Source organism: Ambystoma mexicanum, chromosome 13 (genome assembly GCF_040938575.1).
Source record: "Ambystoma mexicanum isolate Mex_15411 chromosome 13, UKY_AmexF1_1, whole genome shotgun sequence".
NCBI lineage: Eukaryota > Metazoa > Chordata > Amphibia > Caudata > Ambystomatidae > Ambystoma > Ambystoma mexicanum.
This window is the reverse complement of record NC_090938.1, coordinates 775,262,527-775,285,284: the sequence shown is the minus strand read 5'-3', so window position 1 is coordinate 775,285,284 and position 22,758 is coordinate 775,262,527. Positions and strand designations below refer to the sequence as shown.

At 44.5% G+C, this 22,758-nt stretch overlaps 1 protein-coding gene across 1 annotated transcript in view; it reads right to left on the bottom strand.

The window, feature by feature from the left end:
* Positions 1–1,160: 1,160 nt before the first annotated feature.
* LOC138521938 (E3 ubiquitin-protein ligase TRIM39-like) overlaps positions 1,161–22,758 on the bottom strand; it is a 128,963-nt gene continuing 107,365 nt past the window's right edge. Inside the window, exon 6 of the mRNA XM_069635111.1 lies at positions 1,161–1,589. The gene's annotated coding sequence lies outside the window, so the exon portion shown is untranslated. The remainder of the gene's footprint in view (positions 1,590–22,758) is intronic.

The following is a 22,758-nucleotide window of genomic DNA, read 5'->3' as shown; positions in this document are numbered from 1 at the left end:
TGCACAGACTCAAAAGGGAGAAGGGGAGAGAGGGTGAGAGAGGAAAAAGAAAATGCATTGCACACTACAGACAGCGTGGGCCCTGAGAGAGAGGGATGGAGAGAAAGACAGGGAGGGAGCGCGAGACACAGGGACAGTCTCAGAAAGAAACACAGAGATAGGGAGAGACAAAGCACTAAAGAGACATGGACAGAGAGACATAAAAAGAGCGACACACATACGTAGACAGAGACACAGACATGGAGAGACGACACACACAAGTATACACTCTCTTTCTCTCATAAAAAAAAGAAACGGCATAAAGCACTGAGGGCAGTTTGGTAACAAGAGAATTTCTTGCCATCAGAAGCTCAAGGGTCATGGGAAGTTCCTTATTTCTTGTTTTATTCCAAGGCAACATGATTCATTGTATACACTGCCCGGGTTATACTTGGTCCTGTAAACTTGAGAAAGTGCTACAGAGGCAGGTGTGGGGAGGCTGGTGAAGAGCCCAAGTGTGTAACCTGTGAGAGATCAAGTAAAAGTGAGCAATATGCGAGTACCATCTCAATAGCAACAGTGAGAAAGGGGCAGAGGTGAGCCAAGCCTTAATCAGCTTTATACATTCCTGAAAAAAACACTGCTTTTGACAAGAAACAAACCGAAATCATGTCTGTATATATGTATCCAGACCAGAGGAGTGCTGATCTGTAAGAACTAGAAAGTCGATACACACCCACAAACCCTCCCTCATACACCCATTTTGCCAGGGAAGTGGTGGGCAAAGATAATAGGCACCCTGTCTATAGAAAGGGCTTCAGCTGAAATTTAAGTGGTGTATCCATCCAAGACAGAATACAGCCCCTAGCCGCACCTCCACCCCCACCCGCCCACCTGCCGGCCCTCCTCTGGTGGCTTCACAAATCAAAAGACGGACAAAAAAGGCGTAGAACAGAGAATTTCCCATGTAGAAATGACATCACAACTCAAATGTAACTATGCAACATTGAAATGACACTGCAGTGACAATACTCAATGTATCATCAGGCTCAGCAAGGTGTCGGCCATTTTAGACATTGCTTCTTTTTTATCCCTATTCAAAACATGTCCCTGTTGCTGCTTATAGCTTTCAATATTGTATAAAATGGATGAAACAAAGTAATCACTTCTGTACAATCAAAGAATGTTTATTTATTGGCTCTTTATTTGAATTTCACATATTGGCATTAAACATCTAACATAGGAAAGCAGGGAAATATTAATCATTTTTAATACTCATATATACCAGGATAGAATAATATTTAGAAGAGGCTGAATTCGTCATCACCAGCTTCTTGTATACTGCTCAGCAGACTTCCATCTCTCAATTATTGTTCTCCTGTATTCATTTTCCCCCAAATAATTCTCTATGAAACGGAAACTCTGGTCTCCCTGAAGAGGGAACACATGAAGTAAATGTTTTGGAAAATCGATTTGATCAGGATGCCATGTTTTCTCTTTGATGGAGAACCTCCTCTCGCAGAATGGCAAGGTATGTTCTCCCAGGATGGGACACCGACCTCTGTCACCATGGATACCAGGTTTTCTCATCATGGAGTCCTTGTTCTCTGCTGAGGAATATTAAAGACAAAATGCACCCATTTTAGGATCAGTGAAGCAGTGGAAAGACACGTCTTGACACTTTCTTGCCTACTTTTAGAATATTTCCGCTCTAGCTATGCCTGTAAAGATGAGCATTGCCTTAAACATATAAATGTATGTTTCTTGTGAAAGCGGATAGTCAGTGTCTACTACTTTGCTTATGCACACTATGGAATTGCCTTCCAACCCATTCTAGGCAAAGTGTTGCAAATGCATTTCCGGCAACATCAGTAAATTCAAGATTTTATAAGATACTTCTCATTGGCCACCTGGATAACTGAGATGATGTCCCTAGCTTCTTTGGAACGATGAACATACAGATATCCAGATTAAGGACTGCATTATAAATCAACATGTCCAAAATTCTTTCAAGCTACTGACCATTCTGCATGATAATTTGCATGGTTTAATAACATAGTATGGGGACTTCAGCTGTCTATTGAGATAGACATAAAAGATGTCTGAGAATATCATGTGACGTCTCCAGCATATCTGGAATTGAGCTTGCCCGCTCTAGTGTAGCGGCTCAGACATTGAAATTGACACAGGAAAGTTTCATTTCATGAGCGTCACAGAAGCACGCATGGTGGAACGATGGAAAGAGAAAGAGGGAAGTGGATTGAAATGAGGAACAGTGATGCAGATATTGTTAGTTGTAGCACAAGATGCAATTAGCACATTCACACGAGAATGGGGTGTACCCTCTGTGCTTAAGCTACAGGGGTGAATTCTATAGTGTTTGACATTTTTGAATTACAGACATGATATACTATGGACGCCATTAAGGAGTTCTTTTATTTTTTTATTTAATTGAATAGGCTAAAATGTATGGATGAGCAAATCAAAGATGATAAAATGAACAGCTGGATTAATAGGCAAATATGTTTATACCCTATGCTAGAGTACTCTACGCATACCTGTGTACCCCATATGTGATTTTTTCTTTTATTTAGGGAAAGTGCACATATGTGTGCCAGTCATTGCTGGGTTTGCATGGCCTACACATTTGCAGGCTTTACAGGTAAACTATTTCACCCCCGCATCAGAGGTACAAAGGTCCAGATGTTGCTGTTAGATCGATGATTTAGCCAACATTGAACCGATTAAAAAAAACTCCTGTAAACCATAGACACTGGAGACAGACCATATTAAAAAGCAATATAACCCTTTGAGTGTCCTTAGTACCTGGATACAAACACGAAAAGAGTGGCCTTGATTTGCTACAATATATGACATGCATTACCGTAAAAGCATTTCTGATGATTATATCTGCTTAGATTCACATGCGGTACACCGGACTCCCTGGTTGTTACAACCGCTAGAAAGATGCCAGAGGTTCCACTTTCCACAGCGAAAGCTACGAACTGGCAGGTCACTTTGAGGTAGAGGCCGGGGAGCCTCTAGGTGTAGAGTTCCTGCCTCTACCCTTGCCACTACATTGACCTCTCTGCCGATACTGGCCATTACCAGATGAGCCTTGGCTGGAGGACCATGGGGTACTTCCAGAGCCATAATGATCATGGGGAGACTGGGAGAAAGATTGACCACGAAAGGAACAGCGAAAATCTGAGCCTCATTGCTGGTGGAAGGGCTTGGCCGTGATCTGGCTGAGTGATTTCAGCGTCTCAGGCACTTTCTTAGCAGTCTCCAGGGCGTCATCGACAGCCTTGCCAATTAAGTTGGAGTCTTCAACAGGTTTGTTAATGAGAGAGGCCCAAGTCTCTGGTTTGAAGCCTGAGTTTTTCAGCCAGGCGTGTCTCTTAAGAAGAGTCCCCTGGGCTAGAGTACATCCCGCAGTCTCTGCAGCGTCTAGAGTGTTCTTTAATATATTATGGGTCACCTGTCTGATCTCAGTCACGACTGCCAGCAGGCTTGATTGTGTGGGCTCAGGGACCTCTTGAAGGCCTTCCTGGAGCAGGCCCCATTGGACGTCGCTGTAACTAACGAGAAGACTCGTATTGTTAGCTATTCTGGTAGAACAGGCCACAGAAGTAGCAAAACATTTCCCTAGGGCATAACGTTCTGTGCAATTGTTATCCGGGGGAGCTTCTGCTGTGGATAGTGGAACCCCTGCCCTCTTTCTACTGGGTGTAACAACCAGGGAGTCTAGTACATCAACTCTATTAAATTAGAGGTAGTTGATATATACCCATATTTAGGTATCCCCATCATGAAAGACCCTCCAAGGAATTGTTTCTATGAAATGATCGAGTCCAAGGTTATTAAGAAGTGGAATGTGATACGTAGATATATGACTAGTAGGGGAGGACTCTCAATTGAAGGCTGCCTAGAGGTACATAATAGTTGCATTGTTCCTGTAGTACTCTATGCATTGGAAACCATCGAGGGGAAATACCGGACTAAGTGAGGAATATTAGAAGGAAAATTGTGGAGACCCGTGTTGGGCCTCCCAGGGTGTATTCCAATCGAGGTGATAAGATGTGAATTGGGCCTTATATCGTTGAAAACTTTGTGGAAAATGAGGTGCTGTAAACTTTTTTTATAAGATTGAACTGCGGAAGGGGAGGAAGACTTGGTAAAAATAGGAATGGGAAAGGGGATAGGAACTCCTATATGGTAAGTCTCCAAGATACGGTACTGACATTCCTAAAGGAGCTCAGTTCGACTGCTCCAACAGTAAAAGAAGAGGCCGATAACTTCCTTGGAAAACTTAACAAAAAAGGCAATTGTCTGGGATTTGAGTAAAAACTTGACATATTGTTAGGGTTGCGTTCTCTTGTGAGTTTGGTGGCGTCCTGTTGTGAGTTTGAGACGTGTTTGTTTGTTGTAGGAAAGGCGGTGTTAGGGTTGGCTCTTATGCTTGCATGTGTGCTGAGCCAGGATTGATGTCATCATCAGAATGTAGGCTGTGAGTGTGGAGTGTGAGGTTAGAATGTTTGGAGTTGAATTGGTTTGACCCAGGCAGTTACAATATGTGAGCCTGGGTGGTGTGAGCCAGTGGGCTCTTATCCCTTATTCCTCTTGATCTCTCAATGACTTGATGACAACTGATCCTGTAACTAAGAAGCTAATAAAGTAACCACTAAGCGTACCTGGCCTGAGTGTCCCGAGTGTCCATATGAGTGAACCCTATGACCAAGGGATGGTCATAACAATTGGAGACGAGGATGGGGTTGCTTCCTCCTCTCTTAAAACGGGGCCTCACTCACCTTCCAACTTAACTGACTAAAGACTCAAACCAAGGTTGTGCGATTCCTACTAATGGCCGCACCCAACGCTTCAGCACGAGAAATACCCCATGTCACGAAGCTATGATTATATTTCCATGGGCTTCCTGGGCACGTAGGGACGTTACTGCAGGTCCTTTACTCCAAAGTTATTCCTCATCACTCCGGACTGTTCAAGCTGCGTGATTCAAACGCCAGCGTAGCGAACTCAGGGACGGTGAAAATGCCAATCCTTCCTCACGCCGCTTATCATGACGGCAGCGAAGCGGACTGCGGCCCAGTTCCAGGACCGAATCCAGGTAAACTTAGTATTCCAGGTGATCACCATCACCTACTGCAACTACACAAGATGCGACGTCACCTGCAGAATTGCAAGCGAAATCCCTGGACCCTATAAACTCCATAGGATCACCAAAAACAACATAAAAGCTTCACACAGCTTTCAGGCACTAGTCCCCTGCTAGATGCCGCTGGACTCCGCAGAGCCACAACTCAAAACATACAAAAGCTTCACAAAGCTTTCACAACAAACTCCGCAGAGCCACAAATCACCATAACATCAAAGCTCTGCAAAGCTTGGTACTAGTCTCCTTCTAAGTACCTCTCGACACCGCAGAGTCACTAACAAACATCAAAACTCCGACAAGTTTATTGACCACTCCTTGGTCATGCACTAAACTGATCCAACTCCAACTCCGCAGAGTTCCTTGACCATTCCTTGGTCATGCACTACTTTACAAGATTGTAAAATCTCTTAGAAACTCTGCAGGTTTTCTTGACCCATAAGTGCTCATGCACCACACTCACACTCTACTCACAGGCAGGACATCTAAGGAGAGGTATCTATGGGGGCGTCCAGACAATGAAACATTCTGGCTGTCGAAATGAAAAGGAATATGCACCCTGTGATACTTTAAATTCTGCAAGAGATCCCCGAGATTGGAAGACTTCAGGGCAGCCCATAGCTGCAGTGGAAGTGGCGCTGCGCCATTAGAGCCTGTGTGCCATGGAGAGAATAAGTGAAGCCGCTTAAGGTACTGTGCGTAAGAGTATTTGCCCCGCCGTGTCTCGTGGGATAAGCGAACCGAGGAAGGTGAAGGCAGCAGCGGTCTGTGCCAGCAGGAGACTGTTATTACAGTGGGGCTCAGGCAGGCTCCGCTGCTGCATTGTGACTGCTGATGTCGCAGGGAAGACACGGGGAGTTGGCGAGGCAGCAGAGTGTTAGGCTATCAACGTTCCCTAAGGAGTGTGCTTCCTGGTGCAGCCTCTCACTACTCAGTGCGGCAACGGATCAGTAGCAGAAGAGACGTTATAGGAGGTGTATGCCCGCATTAGAGTAAAGCACCCGAGTCAGCATGCTCTCGTAGAAATCAAAGTTTCAGGAAGTGAGGAACTATGCGTTCCGAGTATCCGGATGGAGTAACTGCGATCGCGTCTGCTGGCGAGGGATTGCCTTGTCAAGTTTTCAGTGCAGTGGTTGCCGGGCAGAAGGGGAAGCGCGGCCAAGTGCAGCTCGTCACAGGTAAGGCAGCTGTTCTGCCTTGGGTAAGCGCGGCCAAGGGCAGCTCGTCATTGGTAAGGCAGCTGGTCTGCTTTACAAAAAGCATCCAAGGGTATGTCATTGCTGGTAAGACAAGTATTCTGCCCATGAACTGGGCACGGCACTTGGGTAAAGCAGTTTGTCTACCCATAAAGTGAATTGAAGCATGCGTCAACGGAAGTACTGAGACATATATAGAAGTGTCTTTTGGAGGCTATGCTGATCTATGGTAGTGGTCGGAGTTTGAACAAGCGTCCTGCATGGGAATGATTAATGTCAATTTCTCTGTTGTGTGTGTTTACGGTGACAGTTCACAGTTGTATTTTATGGCAGAAATGTTGTTTGAGCATAACCGTTAGAGGTATAGGAAACTCTCAGTCATGGTGTTATGGATTAGTCATGTATGGTAAAGTGTTTAGCCAATTGTTAAGACCAGCCCTTGGTCATAGGGTTCACTCATCAAGGACACTCAGGATACACAAGGTCAGGTGCTCTTAGTGGTTACTTTATTAGCTTCTTAGTTACAGGATCAGATGTCATCAAGTCATTGAAAGATCAAGAGGGATAAGGGACAAGAGCACACTGGCTCCCACCACCCAGGCTCACATATTGTAACTGCCTGGGTCAGAACCAATTCAACTCCAAACATTCTAACCTCACACTCCTCACTCACAGCCTACATTCTGATGATGACATCAGTCCTGGCTCAGCACACATGCAAGCATAAGAGACAACCCTAACACATATCTATACACAATGAAACGCCATAGCGCATATGCCCTGCAGAGAATCTTACCAGCTACACCCAGAGGTTATTTAACAAAAATAGGATTTAGAGAAATGTTAAGATTTACTCTGCAACTTCATCTTAATATACTCCGATGCAAAGAATATACAGGAACTTGGATGAAAGTCCCTTGGCGGGAAAGATTGTGTAAAATAGAAGTGGAAACTGCAAGACATATCCTCACCATGTGTAGTGAATTATACAAATGGTATCATAAAGGGTATGGAAACCTGGTGAGTGACTTAAATATGATCCAATCGGACCTGTTTTGGTCGACCGTATTTTATGGAGAGATCAAGGTATATAAAGGGGCGGCCTTTTTTATATGGAAGAGAGCTATGCTTACTGATTAGTTATGTGGTTTTAAGGTATCTGTTTATATTTCTTGTTTACTATATTTTATCTAGGTATCCCTAACCTTATGATGAATTATGTATTTTGTAGAGGAAATTTCAAAGAAAGAGGATATTTTAATTTTAATATGAATTAAAAAATATTTGTGTGTAGCATAATAATTGGAATTGAAATGGTTTTATGCTCTTTTGGCATCTATTTGTTTTTATATTTACTATGAAGTCTATTGTGATTTGCATTATTAATTGTATGATGTAAACTTGTTATAGTGTATACGGTTTTGATCAACCAAATTGCACTTTAAACTAATTATAAAAAAAAGAAATTACTTTTTAGAATCAAACAAGCAAGTGAATAATCTTTGGATATGTTTCTTACACTTCTGCTACACCCAGAGGTGACTTCAATCAAAAGGATAGTATTTGCATTTATATATTACACTAGCATACCTTGCAGATTTAGAGATGTAGAAAGGAAAGGTTAAGGGAAGCAAAAAGGTTAGAACAGTTTCTCAGAATATGTGAAGACAACTGAATACTCCAATGAAGTCTAGATAAGCCTTTCCCAGCAGTAACAGCCACAACCTATGGGGGTATGAGCAATATCAAAGTCAATGGATTTAGAAGTGTGCCTTTAGGGAACCAGGACAGCCAAAGTTGTTTGCATATAGTCTATGGATCTGCTGCACTTCTTGGATAAAAAGTCTTGCACAAAGTTAGAGAGTTCAGAAAAATCACTTGTAGGGACACAAGCTGTTAAGCCTGTGCAAAGGGAGTTGAAATCAACTCAGAAAGTAAGTAGGTGCAAATCTCAAGTGAGACAGCACGACTCAAGGCACGAAGGTAAGTACCCCCAAGCCCAAACAGTACCTCTGGTTAAAGAAAAGGTGGTCCAGCTGGATTCTGTCTTGCTACAGCCAAGCAGACCCTGGTTCCTGAGCCTCAGTCGTGGGGACAAGAGGGAGGACGTCTGAGGGCTCCTGCGGCAGTACTCTGGAAGGTCGTCGGCAGCTATGGGCTCTTTTCGTTTCAGCGTCACTTTGCGGTTTCAGCGATTTGTCAACAGCACCGATGCAGAATTCTGGACAATGGTTGGCCTTTCCATGCTGCCTCGGTCCTGCACTCTGGTGAGGGGACTCTGGATCAGGTTGTCCTGCTTCTGGAGGGTCCTTAGGAGGCTCCTAGAGCTTCTGGCCAGATTCATTCTGCGGCAGATGTTGCACTCGACTATGGACAATCGATCTCTGGCATTGGGCTTTTGCAGCGACGAAGAGGCACAGCAAGTCGGGGATGGTGCCAAGAGGAGTTAGTCTCGGGGTTAGTTGGTCCCACTAACCCAAGGGGAGAAGTCCTGAGGAGCTTCTTTGTCGAGGTGAAAAAGGAGGTCAGCACAGCAGCAGGGCTTCACCGGGCAACTTGAATGTCCAGGAGGTTGCAGCGAGCTTTGTTCACGGTTTCTTCTTTGGATGTTCTTCCAGTGGTCGACTCTGCCTGTAGTCCCAAAACCCTCGCCTTTTAAGCCGGTTTCTCCCATTCATGCACAGCCTAGGCTGTCAATCACACATCAGGGTGGCTGTCTTAAAAGGACAGCCAGCCAGCTAATCAGGACTAGTTTCATTCAGGCACACCTAGAGACAAAGGACAGGGGAGTTTCGGGACCCTGCCTCACATCCTGTGGTTCCAGACACACTGGAGCCAGGGGAGGGCTTCAGGGCTGAAGCCTGCCAAAGGCAAGACAAACAAAGGGCTCAAATCTGTCTCAATACACAGAGAAAAAGCCAAGAAAGACCTCACAAACAGGAAATGACGAAAAAAGAAGACATGGGCCATTCTGACAAAACTGTCACCCATGGGTGCTGTACTGCAACTGAGGGTTCAGCCTGCGGTAGAAAAGCACAATGGAAGGAGAAATTCGACCACTGCCACCAGCCATTTAAATGAGTGAGGGTAACACAAAATGTTACATGAGAAAGTAGGATAAGGGGCTACTAAGTAACCCCCCAGCACTCCACATAAGATGGTGTGTGCTGGATCCACAAAGAGAACAAGTAGTAAAGTCTTTTGGATTTCTCAAAGGTTTAAGTACCTTCTCTTGGATAAACTACTGTTTCCAAGAGCAGTAAAGTGAAATTGACTTTACTTACCTTTTGTAACTTTGTAGACCCAGCCCACACCATCTTACGTAGAGTGTTGTAGGGGTTACTTAGTATCCCCTTTGTCTACTTTCTCATGTAACATTTTTATGTTATCCTTTCTACAATTATTGGCTGGTGGCAGTGGTTTACTTGTTCCTACCATTGTGCGTTTTTACCGCAGGCTGAATCCTCAGCTGCAGTATTGCACCAATGGGTGCCCATTTAGTCAAAATGGCCTCGGTCTTCTTTTTCGCCATTTCTTGTTGTAAAGGTCCTTCTTGAGATTTACTCTGCACGCCAAACCAGGTTTGGTCCCTTTGTTCATTTTGTCTTTGGCTGGGTTCACTGCTGAAGTCCGCTTCTGGCTCCAGCGTGTCTGGCAGGGCAGGAAGCAAGGTAGGATCCCGAATCTCCCTGTGCTTAGTCTCGTTGTTTACAGGAATGCAGGATTGGCTGCCTAGCTGTCCTTGCAGGACAGCCACTGCTGTGTGAGTGACAGCTAGGGTGCAAATGAATGGGAGAAACCTGCATAAAAGGCAAGGTCTTTTGCAAGGAAGGCAGAGTGGACCACTGGACGAAGGAATCCGAAGAAGAACCTGGAAGAGAAGTTTGCTGTAACTCCTGGACCGTTGGTTTGCCCGGTGAAGCCCTGCTGAATTCTGATCGACAAGAGAAGCCTGCAAGGACAACTTCTCCCCATGGGTTGGTGGGACCAATCAGCCCCAAGACAATCTCGACTGGAACCCCTCTCTCTGCTGGCTGAACTTCCATTGCTGCTGCAGGAACCGAGTGCCAGGGGACAGGAACACCAGATTAGAGTGCATCATTTTTAAGTCGGACCTGAGCTACAGGAAGATCCTCAGGACTCTGTCGAAGCAGGACTAACCAAGCCTGAGCCACCTGAACAGAGTGCTGGACCACAGAATAGAGGAAAGTCCACAAGGTATCCGAGAACCATGGTGGTGCCATTTGCGAGTAGCTGACATCGCTAAGTGCCGCTGATCTGAAGTGTGCCAATTGCTGCCACCGACCTTCAAACCGTAGTGCAGGAGTCTCCAGACATCCTCCCTCTTGTCCCCACAACTGAGGCCCAGAAACAACCGGATCTGCAGGAACTACAACGGGAACAGAAGCCAGCTGGAACCTTTTCTTCATACTCAAGGTACTGTGAACTAAGGGAACTTAACTCTTGTTGTGTGTAGCCTGCTTGCTCTCAGTTGAGACTCGCATTTGCTGCGTTTTGCAGAGTTGCTTGCAGCTTTGCCCTTCACAAGCCTCCCAGCTTGTGTCCCAACAGTGATTTCTTTTTCAACAAACTATATTTAAAATTGTGCAAGCCTTTTGTGATAATCTTTTGTGCTAATCTTCAAGAAGTGCCTCAGTTCTCCTAGACTTTGCTCAATTGACATTGGCTGTCCTGGCTCCCTGAAGACTCTTCTTACCCTCTGACTTTGTGTTTAACTGTCCCTCCAAAAAGTCATACATTCGTTACTTGTATAGCTGGGAAAGGGTTAACCTGCATTGCATTGGGGGATTCTAAAAGTGCTTGCCTGTTTGAGAAACTTGTTAACCATTGTTTCCTCCCCTAACCTTTTTCCTTTTGACAGCAAACTCAGTATTGCTTTAAATGTACAAGTGATATATTAATGTCCACACTGTCCTAACTATTGAAGTCACCTCAGGGTGTAGCAAGTGTCTGTGTGCCATCCCAAAAGGGCATCTACTTATTTACTGAAACTGAGAGTGTGTATTTTTGAAGTATATTTAAGTGTTGCATATTCTAAAGAAGGCTTATTTTAAAACTGACTTAAATTAATTAATCATTATTTTACCAAGAAACCTTGCGTATAAGTGTTATTTGAATACTTGTCACTGTGAATCTCTATGTTGCAACCCTACAGCTCACATTGACCCCTCTTGAGATAAGTGTGGCTGCTCAGTCACTCTACCAACTTGTGTAGTACAGGCCTATACCAAAGGTTGGGTTACCTATTGCCAAGAGGACAGGATTGGTGTAGTCCCCCACAGGGTTACTACATCCAAATCTTGCTTAACAAACTCTCTCCCACCACATTCTTATTGGGCCTTCGGAAAAGCTCTGAAAACTTGGCTTTTCACCTAGCGCCACAGACACTATTTTACTTGTTATCCGGTTTCGGCCCTCCTGCCTGTCCATACTTAAAGAGTACCTGGCTGTAACACCACCTCGATGCCCACAGGTTTGTGCGCTTAATAAAATTTCCCTACCCACTCTTGCATTGGGCACACGCCCAGCTGGCTGTGTGGAACAAGATGAATGCATGAAGCCATCATCCAAGCAGGTGTATTACCTTGCGCACAGTTATCCGACGACCGGCTATGTAGTGAGGTACTTGAAAAAGCATGTTTTGTACTCTCTCGTTTGAAGGGAAGACCCAACTCTTCTTGAGTCTTTATAATTGCTCTTAGGAATTGTTTTATTTGACTGGGGACGAGGCTTTATTTCCTCTCGTTGATGGAGAACCCTAATTGGAACAACAGATTGATTGTGTTTTGGGTGTTGTTTTGACCAATTTGTGGCGTTTCCCCTGTTATGAACCTGTCGTAAAGATAAGGGTCAATTGGCGAGTCAGCAGTAGGCTGGTCCTGGTCTTCTGGGGATGTCATTATATATATCCGGATTGTCATCGAACTGGTCTTGTGTATATTGGTCATCTTGTGAGATTTGATCACTTTGATGAGAAGGGTCCATAATGTACAGGCCGTCTGAAGTGTCCTGACTAAGAAAAGGTTGGTTTGAGGAGGTGCTAGGTTGAGAGCTGTCTAACCTATGTACTTTAGAAGGTGGTTCCCCACTACCTTGTGGTGTTCCAGTACCCTGTTGTCTGAATTCTTGTGGGTGCCTGTCCATAAAATCTACAAAGTATGAAATCGTGTTCATAACCTTCTTTCTGTGGTCCACTATGAAGATATTGGAAAAGTGCTTGGTCCCGAGGGTGAGGGTTGTGGCCGAGATGCAGGTTTACCATGTTGTAATACTTCCCTTAATGTGTCTTGAGAGGGTGTGTAACGGGTTTCTTGAGAATATCTGGACGATTTCAATGTTTTACTTTTAAGAAGTGTCTTGGGGACATGTTTTAGTCTTAACTGTTGTATTTTCGACAGGCCTAAACTCTGCCTCAAAGATATATGTTTCAACGTTTGTTCTTCAGCGTGTGAAAGAAGGGCCTTTTTTGGAGCAGTGTCAGTAACTAGCCAACTCAACGCCCGTTTGGGAGTTTTGTCTTGCAGTGATCACAAGTGCGAGGACCCAGTGGACAATGGGTGTTTGGATCTTTCTTTCTCCCTCAACACTGTGTGGCCATGTTTTAACGATGACGTGGCCGTCGTATGGCTCGGGGTTGTGCGTTTAGTCTGGTGATGGTCATGTGTGCTTTTACCGCCGGGGGTTGTCTCCATTAGAGGGCCGCCGGCCTGCTTACCAGAGTCATTTCAAAAAGATATTTAGGGGGATATCCAGTAGGGAAATGGGTCTGTAACAATTCAGGTCGTCCACCGCACCCTTTTTGAAAATGAGGTCAATAATCCCACACCTCCCAAGTGCTGGCACCTTGGTACCCTCCGATATAGTGTCAAACAGTTTGCCCAGATCGGTGCCCACCACTCTGGGGAACACAAAGAAATATCTGAGGTCAACCCATTTGGGCCTGCGGCTTTGCCGAGTTTCATTTGACCAATTGCCCCTAGAATTTCAGCATTTGAGAACTTTATATCTCCAACAGACTCTCCCACTTTTCCCCCTGCATCACTTCGAGACTTATCGAAATATCGAAAAAGAACCTGTGAAAATGCGCCATCCAGGTATCCTTGGCGATCGCGCTTCCATCGGATCTCAGACCCATGTCGCTACCCTCCGCGACCAGTTTCCAAAATAGTTTATGGTCATTATTAGAAACCATTGTTGCCAGAAGGTGCCACTGGGTCTCTATAGAGGGAACGTGTACTGGGATGTCATTGCTTCGAGGCAGAGGAGCCTCTAGTAGTGGAGGCTCTTCCTCTACCTCTAGCCCTTCTATAGACCCTTTGAAAATTGAATTGGTAAGGAGTGCACTGAACCTGGGAATTACCCCAGGAAAAGGACTGTCCCCGATTGGATCCCTGTGAACGTGGGTATCATTGGTTGCAAAAGGAGCGGTGTGTATTAAACACCCCATTGTATAAAAGGTTTGTTGGTGATTTGACCCAATGACTATGTTTTCATGTTCTTCTTTTGCACTCTTTAGTGCATCATCGACAGATTTACCAAACAGAGCATTTGGCTCGATGGGCATGTTCAACAAGGTAGCCTGTGTTTCCAATTTGAAACCGGATTGACGCAGCCATGCATGGCGTGCTATAAAAGTTCCTTCCGCTATAATGCGTCTAGCATTGTCTGCTGCGTCAAAGTTATTTTTTAAGATGCAGCTGGCAACCGGTTTACCCTCAGAGACTGACTTTAATATTTGTGTTTTTAAAGGTTTGGGGATGTTGTCACGTTCGCACAGTGTCCCAGCGTTGGCAATTATAACTGACCAATAGGGTTGCATTGTTGGCGATGCGTGTTTGGTACGCTGCCAATGTTGTCACTTTCCTGCCCATAGTGTACAACTTCTTACTCTCCTGGTCAGGGGGGCCTCTGCGGATGCTAATGGGGTTCCCGGCCTGTTCCTTGTGGTTCTTGCCAGCAAGGAGTCCGGTTTTATTTGTCCTCTAATGTAGAGGGTGTCTTTTGGAGCAGGTTTAAGACAATGTTCAATCCTAGTATTAACAGCTCTGGTTAAAGTGGGAGTAAGTGAAGACGGGAGAATTCGTCTTTGCACAGATTGGAGCAAGGGAATGAACTGTGTTATTTATCTCCCAAGTCTGTATCTTGCAGGGCTTCTTGAGTATCAATTTGAAAGTGTTGGGCGGCTTTAATTAGCAGGTAATTGGACTACATTTGATTGTCTATCAGGGAATCAGCAATTTGCTGGTCTTGGTCCTCTGGAGACGGTAATAGATATAAATCTGGGTCATCATAATAATAATATAAATAAATAATAATAAAATAAATTGATCTTGGGTGTATTGGTTGTCCTGCGAGTACTGATCAGCCCGCTGTGGGGGAGAGGGTGGTCGATGAAGTATAAATCATCAGAGGTGTCTTGATTAGGACTAGGTATGGCCTGGGCTGAAGTAGTGTTTGGTTCAGAAGTGTTTAACCTTTGTTCCCCATTACCCTGCAGGTTTGAGAATTCTTCTGGGCGTCTGTCCATCAAGTCTACAAAGAATGAAATACGTTTCATGACTTTTTCAAATTTGTCTGTAGTCTACTCAGTGGATCTTGGTAATGGGATTGACCCTAAAAGAGAGGGTTCTGGGCAAGAGGCATGTTTCTCCTGATGTAAAGTCTCTGTTAAAGTTGTTTTAGAAGGTGTTTATGGTTTGTCCTTTGACGTGACCTCAACAGGATGAAATAATTAAGAGTTTAGTTTTATGAAACATTTTCAGGATATTTTCTAACTGCAATTGTTGCATTTTAGACGTGCCAGAGCCTAGCGTTGAGGGTTTAACTTTCGGCATTTGTTCTTCTATGCTCAAAAGAAAGGATTTTTTTTGGGAGCATTGTCGGTAATGGGCTTATTTCACATCTGTTTTGAAATGTTGTAGTTCGGTGATCACAACTGCGAGGACCCAGAGGACAATGGACGCTTTGTGGAAAAGGTTTTTTCGCTCTCTTTTGAAACCACGTGGCTGTGTGTTCCAGACGATGTACTCGGTGTACGCCTAGGGGTTGTGTGCCTAGTGTGATGATGGCTGTGGGTGCTCTTGTTATGTTATCGAGTTTTATAGAGCACTCATTCACCCAAGGGAATCTTGGCGCTAAGAGACATCCAGAAGACAGCCAACACCAATCTAAAAAAGTAGCGTCTTAAGCAGATGTCTGAATTCCAAATGGTAACAGGTACAGCTGAGTGCGAGAGGCAGACCATTCCACAATTTACCAGCAGCAGTAGAAAATGTCTGGCCGCCCACTCGCGAAAGACGGAGGCTAGGTATCACCACCAGGCAGGCATTGGCAGAGCGAAGGTCTCCACCGGGCAGTAAGGGACAAATCCGTCCCAAAGATAGTCTGCTCCCTGCTGATAAAAAGCTTGATGAGCTAAGCAGAGCCTTAAATTCATGGCCACCGGAAGCCAGCGCAGTGAGCGCAGGACTGGCAATATAAGAGTACCATAGGGCGAGTTTGTGGCAATTCAAGCTGGTAGGTTTTGCAATACCTGGAGATGGTGGATCAGTCCCACAGGTTGAGGCAAAAACAAAGCATTACAACAATCCAGTCGGCTAAGCACAAGAGCAGCTACTACTGGAGGACGGAGGCGACTAGGCAAAAACGGAAGAAATCTCCGTAGTATCCTCAGATGAAAATGGCCTACCAGGCGGGCCATAGAAAGAGTAGAAGAAAGGGCAACGCTCGGGTTTTTCACCACCGTCACTGGAAGAGGAAAATTACCCAATGCAGGAAGCCAAAACGAAGGAGTCCAAAGAGTAGGATTAGGGGGAGAACCCACCACCAAGACCTCTGTCTTGTCCCCATTCAGTTTCAGCCAATTGCTGTTCATCCACTCCCCAACAACTGTCAGGCACCGACGCAACTATGACGACACCTACAATGGATTAAGATCGTCATGAACCAATATTTGGGTGTCGTCGGCATATGAGTAGCACCTGAAGCAAAAAGAGCATTCGAGACAGACGAGAGGCTGAATATAGATGTTAAAAACCAGAGGGGACAATGCAGAGCACTGAGGAACCCCATAGGATAGCGCGTGAGAAGGGGAAGAAAAAGGAAGGAGGGGAAGCGATTGGCCCCTATCCGTCAGGAAAGAGGTAAACCAAGCCAGGATGGACCAGGAGAGGCCCGTCAAGGCCATGCCAGACAGCAGGATAGAGTGGTCGACAGTGTCAAAAGCTGCTGAAAGATCTAACAAAATCAGGGCACCCACACCCCTGCTGTCTACCAGCCGGGCCATATCATCAATCACAGATACCAGAACACTCTCGGTACCACGCCACAGACGGAACGGACAAAAAAAGGATCCAGTGCCGGTTTTTCCCCCCAAGCGAAGAATAGCCACTGCTTGTTTAAGCTCCAGCGGGATATGTCCAGATTGACAGGACAGATTGACTGCTTGCGATACCTGACTGACTGTACCAGACATGATGTCTTTAAGCACCTCAGGTGGGATAGGATCCAAAGGGGCTGCGGATTTCGAGTGCATCATAGTCTGACCCACTATTTCATCCGAAAATATAGGGAAATCAGACCAAGTGTGAAGTGTATCCACCATTACAGGCACTGAGTAGCTACATAGAAGATTGCTGGGCCAATTGGACATTGTTGCGTATATTGGCCATTTTAGTGACAAAATATAAAGCTAGTGCGTCACAGAGCACCTGCGAGGGCAGTACTGAGGGCAAAAGATTAGTGGTGGAGGATGGGGACCTGACCACTGCAAAGAGCTCCTGGGGCTGATTAAGGGCCTTTTCACTTTGTAAGAGTAAAATGGGCCCGTTCAATAGCTATATGGTAGCCTGTAATAAGTTGACGATAAGCCACTTTTGCCAGTGACCCATATGAATGACGCAATTTGAGTTCTGCCCGTCTCAACTTGAGACGGGCAGATTTCAGATCATCAGAAAACCAGGGTTTAGAGGGGCACCTGCAAAGTTGAATAGATGTGAGAGGGGTCACAACATCAGCCGCTGCCCTAAGAAATTCTGTTAGTAAGAAGAAATCCGCAGAAGTGTTATCATGGCACTGTGAATTAAGAACAGATGGAAAAATGTTGCGATCTGCTCGGCGCCAGTTTCACTGCCAGGCAGCGACAGGCGGATTTTTTAACAAAGGAGAGGGGAGTTTGAGCAAAAAAGGAACTAATTAATGGTCAGACCAGACCACCGGTTCAGCAGAGGAGGTACAGATTGTAGACTCATCAGACAGGACCAATTCGAGAGTGTTACCCAGAACACGTGTGGACTCATTAATAGCCTGGTGAAGACCGAGATCAGATGACTGCTCAAAACAATGGGTGACAATAGGAGGACGGGGCCGATTAAATGTAATGTTAAAATCACCTAAGACAGTCAAGTGTGTGTATTTTACCTGAGGTTTGGCTATTAGATCAAGAAAAGGATTACAAAACCCTGTATAGGAGCCAGGGGGCCTATATACAATAAGGAAGTGCCAATAGAGGGTTGCTGATAGCGTGAAACAGATCAGCAAAGCTTCCATATCAATGTCTTGCACTAGTGGGGGTCTGGGATAGTTGAAGATCTGATGTAAACATAATTGCCACCCCACCACCCGTGTGGGGTGACATACTATCCAAATGAATGATTTTGTAATGATCCGACAGCACATTTGAAAACATTTTTTTTATTTATTTGTTAAACGCCCAAACCCTTGGGTATCACAGCGTTGTTACAAACAATTTACAGGAAAATTCAAACAGTGTTCCAATAACTTCCAGTGAGACACTGGTACAAGGGCACATAGGTTAAAACATTACATGGTCACTTTCATTATATACAATTTCTAGTTCACTATATACCAATTCACTATATAGAAATATACAATTTCTGGTGACAGTCTACCCCGGGGAGGCATCAACCTGGGCCTGAGAGGGTGGATATTTGATCACGTGTAGTTTGACTAGTATTGGTTGAATACGCAGGTTTTTTGTACTTTTTTGAAGCACTGGAAGGATTCTTCTTTTTTTATTTTGAGTGGAAGCTCATTCCAAAGTTTCGGGGCCATGACTAGGAAGCTGCTGCCTCCTGCTCTGGAACCTTTGAACCGGGGACAGCAAGGAGCGACTTATTGTTAGATCTGAGCGCTCTGTTGGAGGCTTTTTTGCTTAATGAGTTATTTAAGTAGATGGGCGCTTTGTTGGTAAGGCATTTATGGGTGGTACACAGTGATTTGAAGATGATTCTAACCTTAATGGGTAGCCAATGAGTCTCCCTCCTGATGTTAGAGATATGGTAAAAATGTTGATTCCTAAGTCTGCTCGTAGCGCTTTATTTTGCATTAACTGTAGTTTCCCTAGGTTGGAATTGGAGGTCCCTAATCGGAGTATGTTACATTAGTCCAGTTTGGATAGAATTAGGACTCTGGCTAGCGTGATAGTTAGCGGGTGTAAGAAACTGGCGGCTCAGGGCAATCAGTTTGGAGGTGTAGGATGTAGACGACGATAACGCGCTTACATGTCTAGTCATAGTTAGATAGGCATCTAAATATACACCTAGTGTTTTGACCTGTTTTGATACTGAAATAAGAGAACCATCAATGTTGATTGATGAGTAGTCTGGGTGGAGAGCATGGATTTTGGCTTGGGAGCCCGCAATGAGAATCTCAGTTTTCTCATTGTTGAGGCAAAGGCTATTCAAAGCCATCCAATTTTGGATTATTGCGTACATCCTATTGATGGTTATCGTATCCTGGGCATAGTCCCCTGAGAGGGGTATAAGGATCTGGGTGTCATCTGCGAAGTTGGTGTAGATGACACCCATGGCGTCCAGAGCCGAGAAGAGAAGTTTAGTGTAGGCATTATATAGTATGGGAGAGAAGCAGGACCCTTGGGGTACTCCTATGGGGACTGGTATGGGGTCGGCTGCTCAATGCTTACTCTAGAAGTGCGTTCGGCTAAGAAAGATTTCACCCACAGGGTGGCATCCTTAGAAAAACAAAAATCCTCAGCTTGTGTAGCACATAATTTATTGTGGTCCACTAAGTGGAATGCTGCAGATAAATCTAACAGCAGTAGTATACAGAGTTTGCCTGAATCCCTAATGGTATCTATCTGGATTTTCAGGTCCAGGAGCGCCGTTTCTGTGCTGTGGTTGGGCCTGAACCCCGGTTGTCTGGCTCCAAGGAGATGGTTTTGTTCAAGGTGTGTTTGAATTTGATTATAAGATATTTTATCAATAATCTTGAGTAAAAACTGTACCGTTCTTATTGGTCGGTAGATGGTGGGAACTGTAGGAACCAGAGTTTTTTTTTAGTAATGGGGTTACCCACGCTTCTTTTATGCTTGCCGGCACTGTATTTGTTTTAAATAAGGCATTCACAAAGTTTGTGATAATAGGGGTACGGAGGGGGGCGCATAGTTTATCTAGGTGAGCTGGGAAACTATCACCTTTACAGTTAGAGGCTTTTAGTTTGGAGGTAGTATTTGCCACTGTAGTGTCATTCACTGGGGTGAATTGGAATTGCATGTTTGTATTTTCCTTAGTTTTGTTGAGATTGGTATTAGGAACATTTTTGTCAGCTAGAATTTTTCTTTTTGTGCAGATTTTGTTTTGGAGTAGCTCAATTTTGGATGCTAAATCATTTTGGATGGTAGTGCACCATTCCTTACTGGAGTTGGCAGGAGTAGTGGTTGGGGTTGGGTTTTCCGATTCTTTGAGAATGGAAAAGAGCTCTTTAGAATTAGAAGAGGCGTTGCTAATGTGTGTGTTATATACCTTAGCTTTGTGAGATATAATTGCAGCTTTTGTTGGATTCTATCGTGGGAGATTTTTTGTTGATATGTTCAAGTGCTCTTTTTGTTCGTCTTAGCGAAACTAATTCTTCATTAAACCAAAAACGTGCGCTTTTGTCTGCACGTCGTGTTTTGGTTGTTAAAGGTGCTACCGAGTCGATAGAGGTGGTGAGACACCTATGGTAGGTCTCTGCCAGCTGATTGGGGTTGTTGTTTATGACTAAAATGGATGGCAATGCATCCGTTATAATGGGGGCTAGATTGTCAGCTGTTAGCTTGCGAATATTTCTTGTTTCATAGGTATCCGTTGCCTTGGTCATTACAAGGCTAATCTCCTTCCTAGTAAGGGAGAAGTTGATGCTATGGTTGGTGGTCAGTCCAGTCAAGGGGAACAAGAGTTGAGCGTAAGTATCCAATCCAATCCAATGTTCGACCTTTGTTATGGGTGGGGGCATTCACCAGCTGTGTAAAATTCCTATCTTTGAGTGCGGTGTGTAGGGCTTCTGCTTTAGGGTCCTGCTTATCATTAAACCCTAGATTAATCCATTATGCAGCACTGGTGCACCAGCTGCAGTAAGCCAAGTCTTCGTGAGACACATTAAATCAGGGAAATAGTCAACTACCACATCATGAACGTGGGCCGCATGGGCTATTAAAGAGCGTGTGTTGGATAAAATAACCTTGAGAGTAGAACCCACCACTTTCAAACAAATCGGCTGAGCATCAACAGTATGGGTCCATTTCAATGGAAACAGGGCATCAGCTGGGGCGAGAGCTAAGATGTTTTTCTGCTTAAGTCTAGCAGCAAGTCCCATGTCCTGCCTGTCTGATAACCGGACATGTTTGCCTTAAGCGTGCCTTAGGCGCGATCAAGGTGTGCCCGCTGCACCTGTGCTCTTGTCGCCAGGTGTGGTCTCCATCACAGGGCACCAGCCTGCTTGCCGGAGGCGGGGACTAGCACATGGGATCTAACGGATTCCCCATCGTCTTCGGCATCACTATGTGCGCCAATGCTGCCTTGATCGCTGTCGGACTCTTCGGCGCCTGCTAAGTCGATGGACGCTTCTGCCGTGCATGGCGTGGCCGGTCCAATGTTTAGTGCGGTGGTACTTCAGCGTTTTGGGTTTGAAAAGCTTACAAGACTTAGTGTTTTTCTGCGTGGTCTCTAGGGAGACAATGATTGTAGACACGATGCATGTTCATTCAGGGATATTTGCGGTTTCAGGACGGACAAAATTTAAAAGAGAATAGAGAGGATTGTGGGAATTACCATATAGAATCAGAAACATGTCACCATTTTCAAAACAATAGAATAGTAAGGAGTTTGTAAAACTTGGGAAACTGTGAATATATATTTTGAGAATATTGTATGTGTATATAATTCTTATCATTGGATATTGATTAATTTGTGTGACTGATTAGATGATCTAGTGTTTAAATATTGCAAATTTATGTTCTTAAAAAAATGTGGTATCTTATATTTTATATTATTCTGATGAAATGTATAACTGAATGTCTTTAATATTCATGTAATGTGAAAAGTTTACTTGTAAACGGAAACACATTAAATAAATAATAAAATTTAAAAGGTGTATTTTCCATGTTTAATGTGAAAGGCAGCTTGACGATTAGTGGAAAGTGGTGGAAAGGTAAAAGGCATTCTATAGATAAAAGAGTACATGTCCACCCCCCACTTTCCCTACTACAACAGGCTGGATCTTGGTGAGGGCCTGGTGTAGGCCGCAGTCAGCAGTTGTCCAGAGTCAAAGATCTCCTGTCAAAGGTGGTAACTGCAGCTGTCCGTCTAACGTCGCCGAAGACTGGTTGTTGAACGATGGCCGAACAAATATCAAACGGCTATTATATCTGTATAACTTTATAATAATGCCGTTAGCCAAGAACTCCACAACACGCGACAGATTATGATGGTGGAAAAAAAACAATCCAAGGGATCTCGACACGTGAAGGACCATGGGTACAGTAGACGTCACACTAGGGATAGTATTACAAAACACACCCAGTCGACGTCCCTTTTTGAATTTTGAAAACAAGTCATGCAATACTCCGCGACTACCACTAGATGTCGGCTTATAATTAGCGTGCGATTCCAAGCAGATCCACAAGCTTCAGAAATATATTTGGGATACATTTCTCACCTTAATCGTATTCCTGGTGCCTGTCTCTGCTTAGATTCACGTGCTCTGTATAGTCCGACATCTAGTTGTAGTCGCATAGTATTACAAGATTTGTTTTGGAAACTCGAAAACAGACGTCGACAGGGCATGTTAGTAATACTATCCCTAGTGTGACGTGTACTGTACCCATGGTCCTTCATGTGTCGCGGCCCCTCAGATTGTTTGTTTCTCACATGAGGTTGCCTGAAGTGTAGAGCGAGTATAGATGTGATAAAACAGAAACAGTGATAACTCAGAAGAAAATCTATGTGCCTTCTACTCCAGTAGAAGGCGCCTTGAAACACTTGTGTATAGGCGCGTTATAAATGCCATATCATATCAGTAGGGGAGGAAGGGTGGGTGCATGTGAATCTAAGCAGATACAAGCACTAGAAATATGATTACGGTGAGAAATGC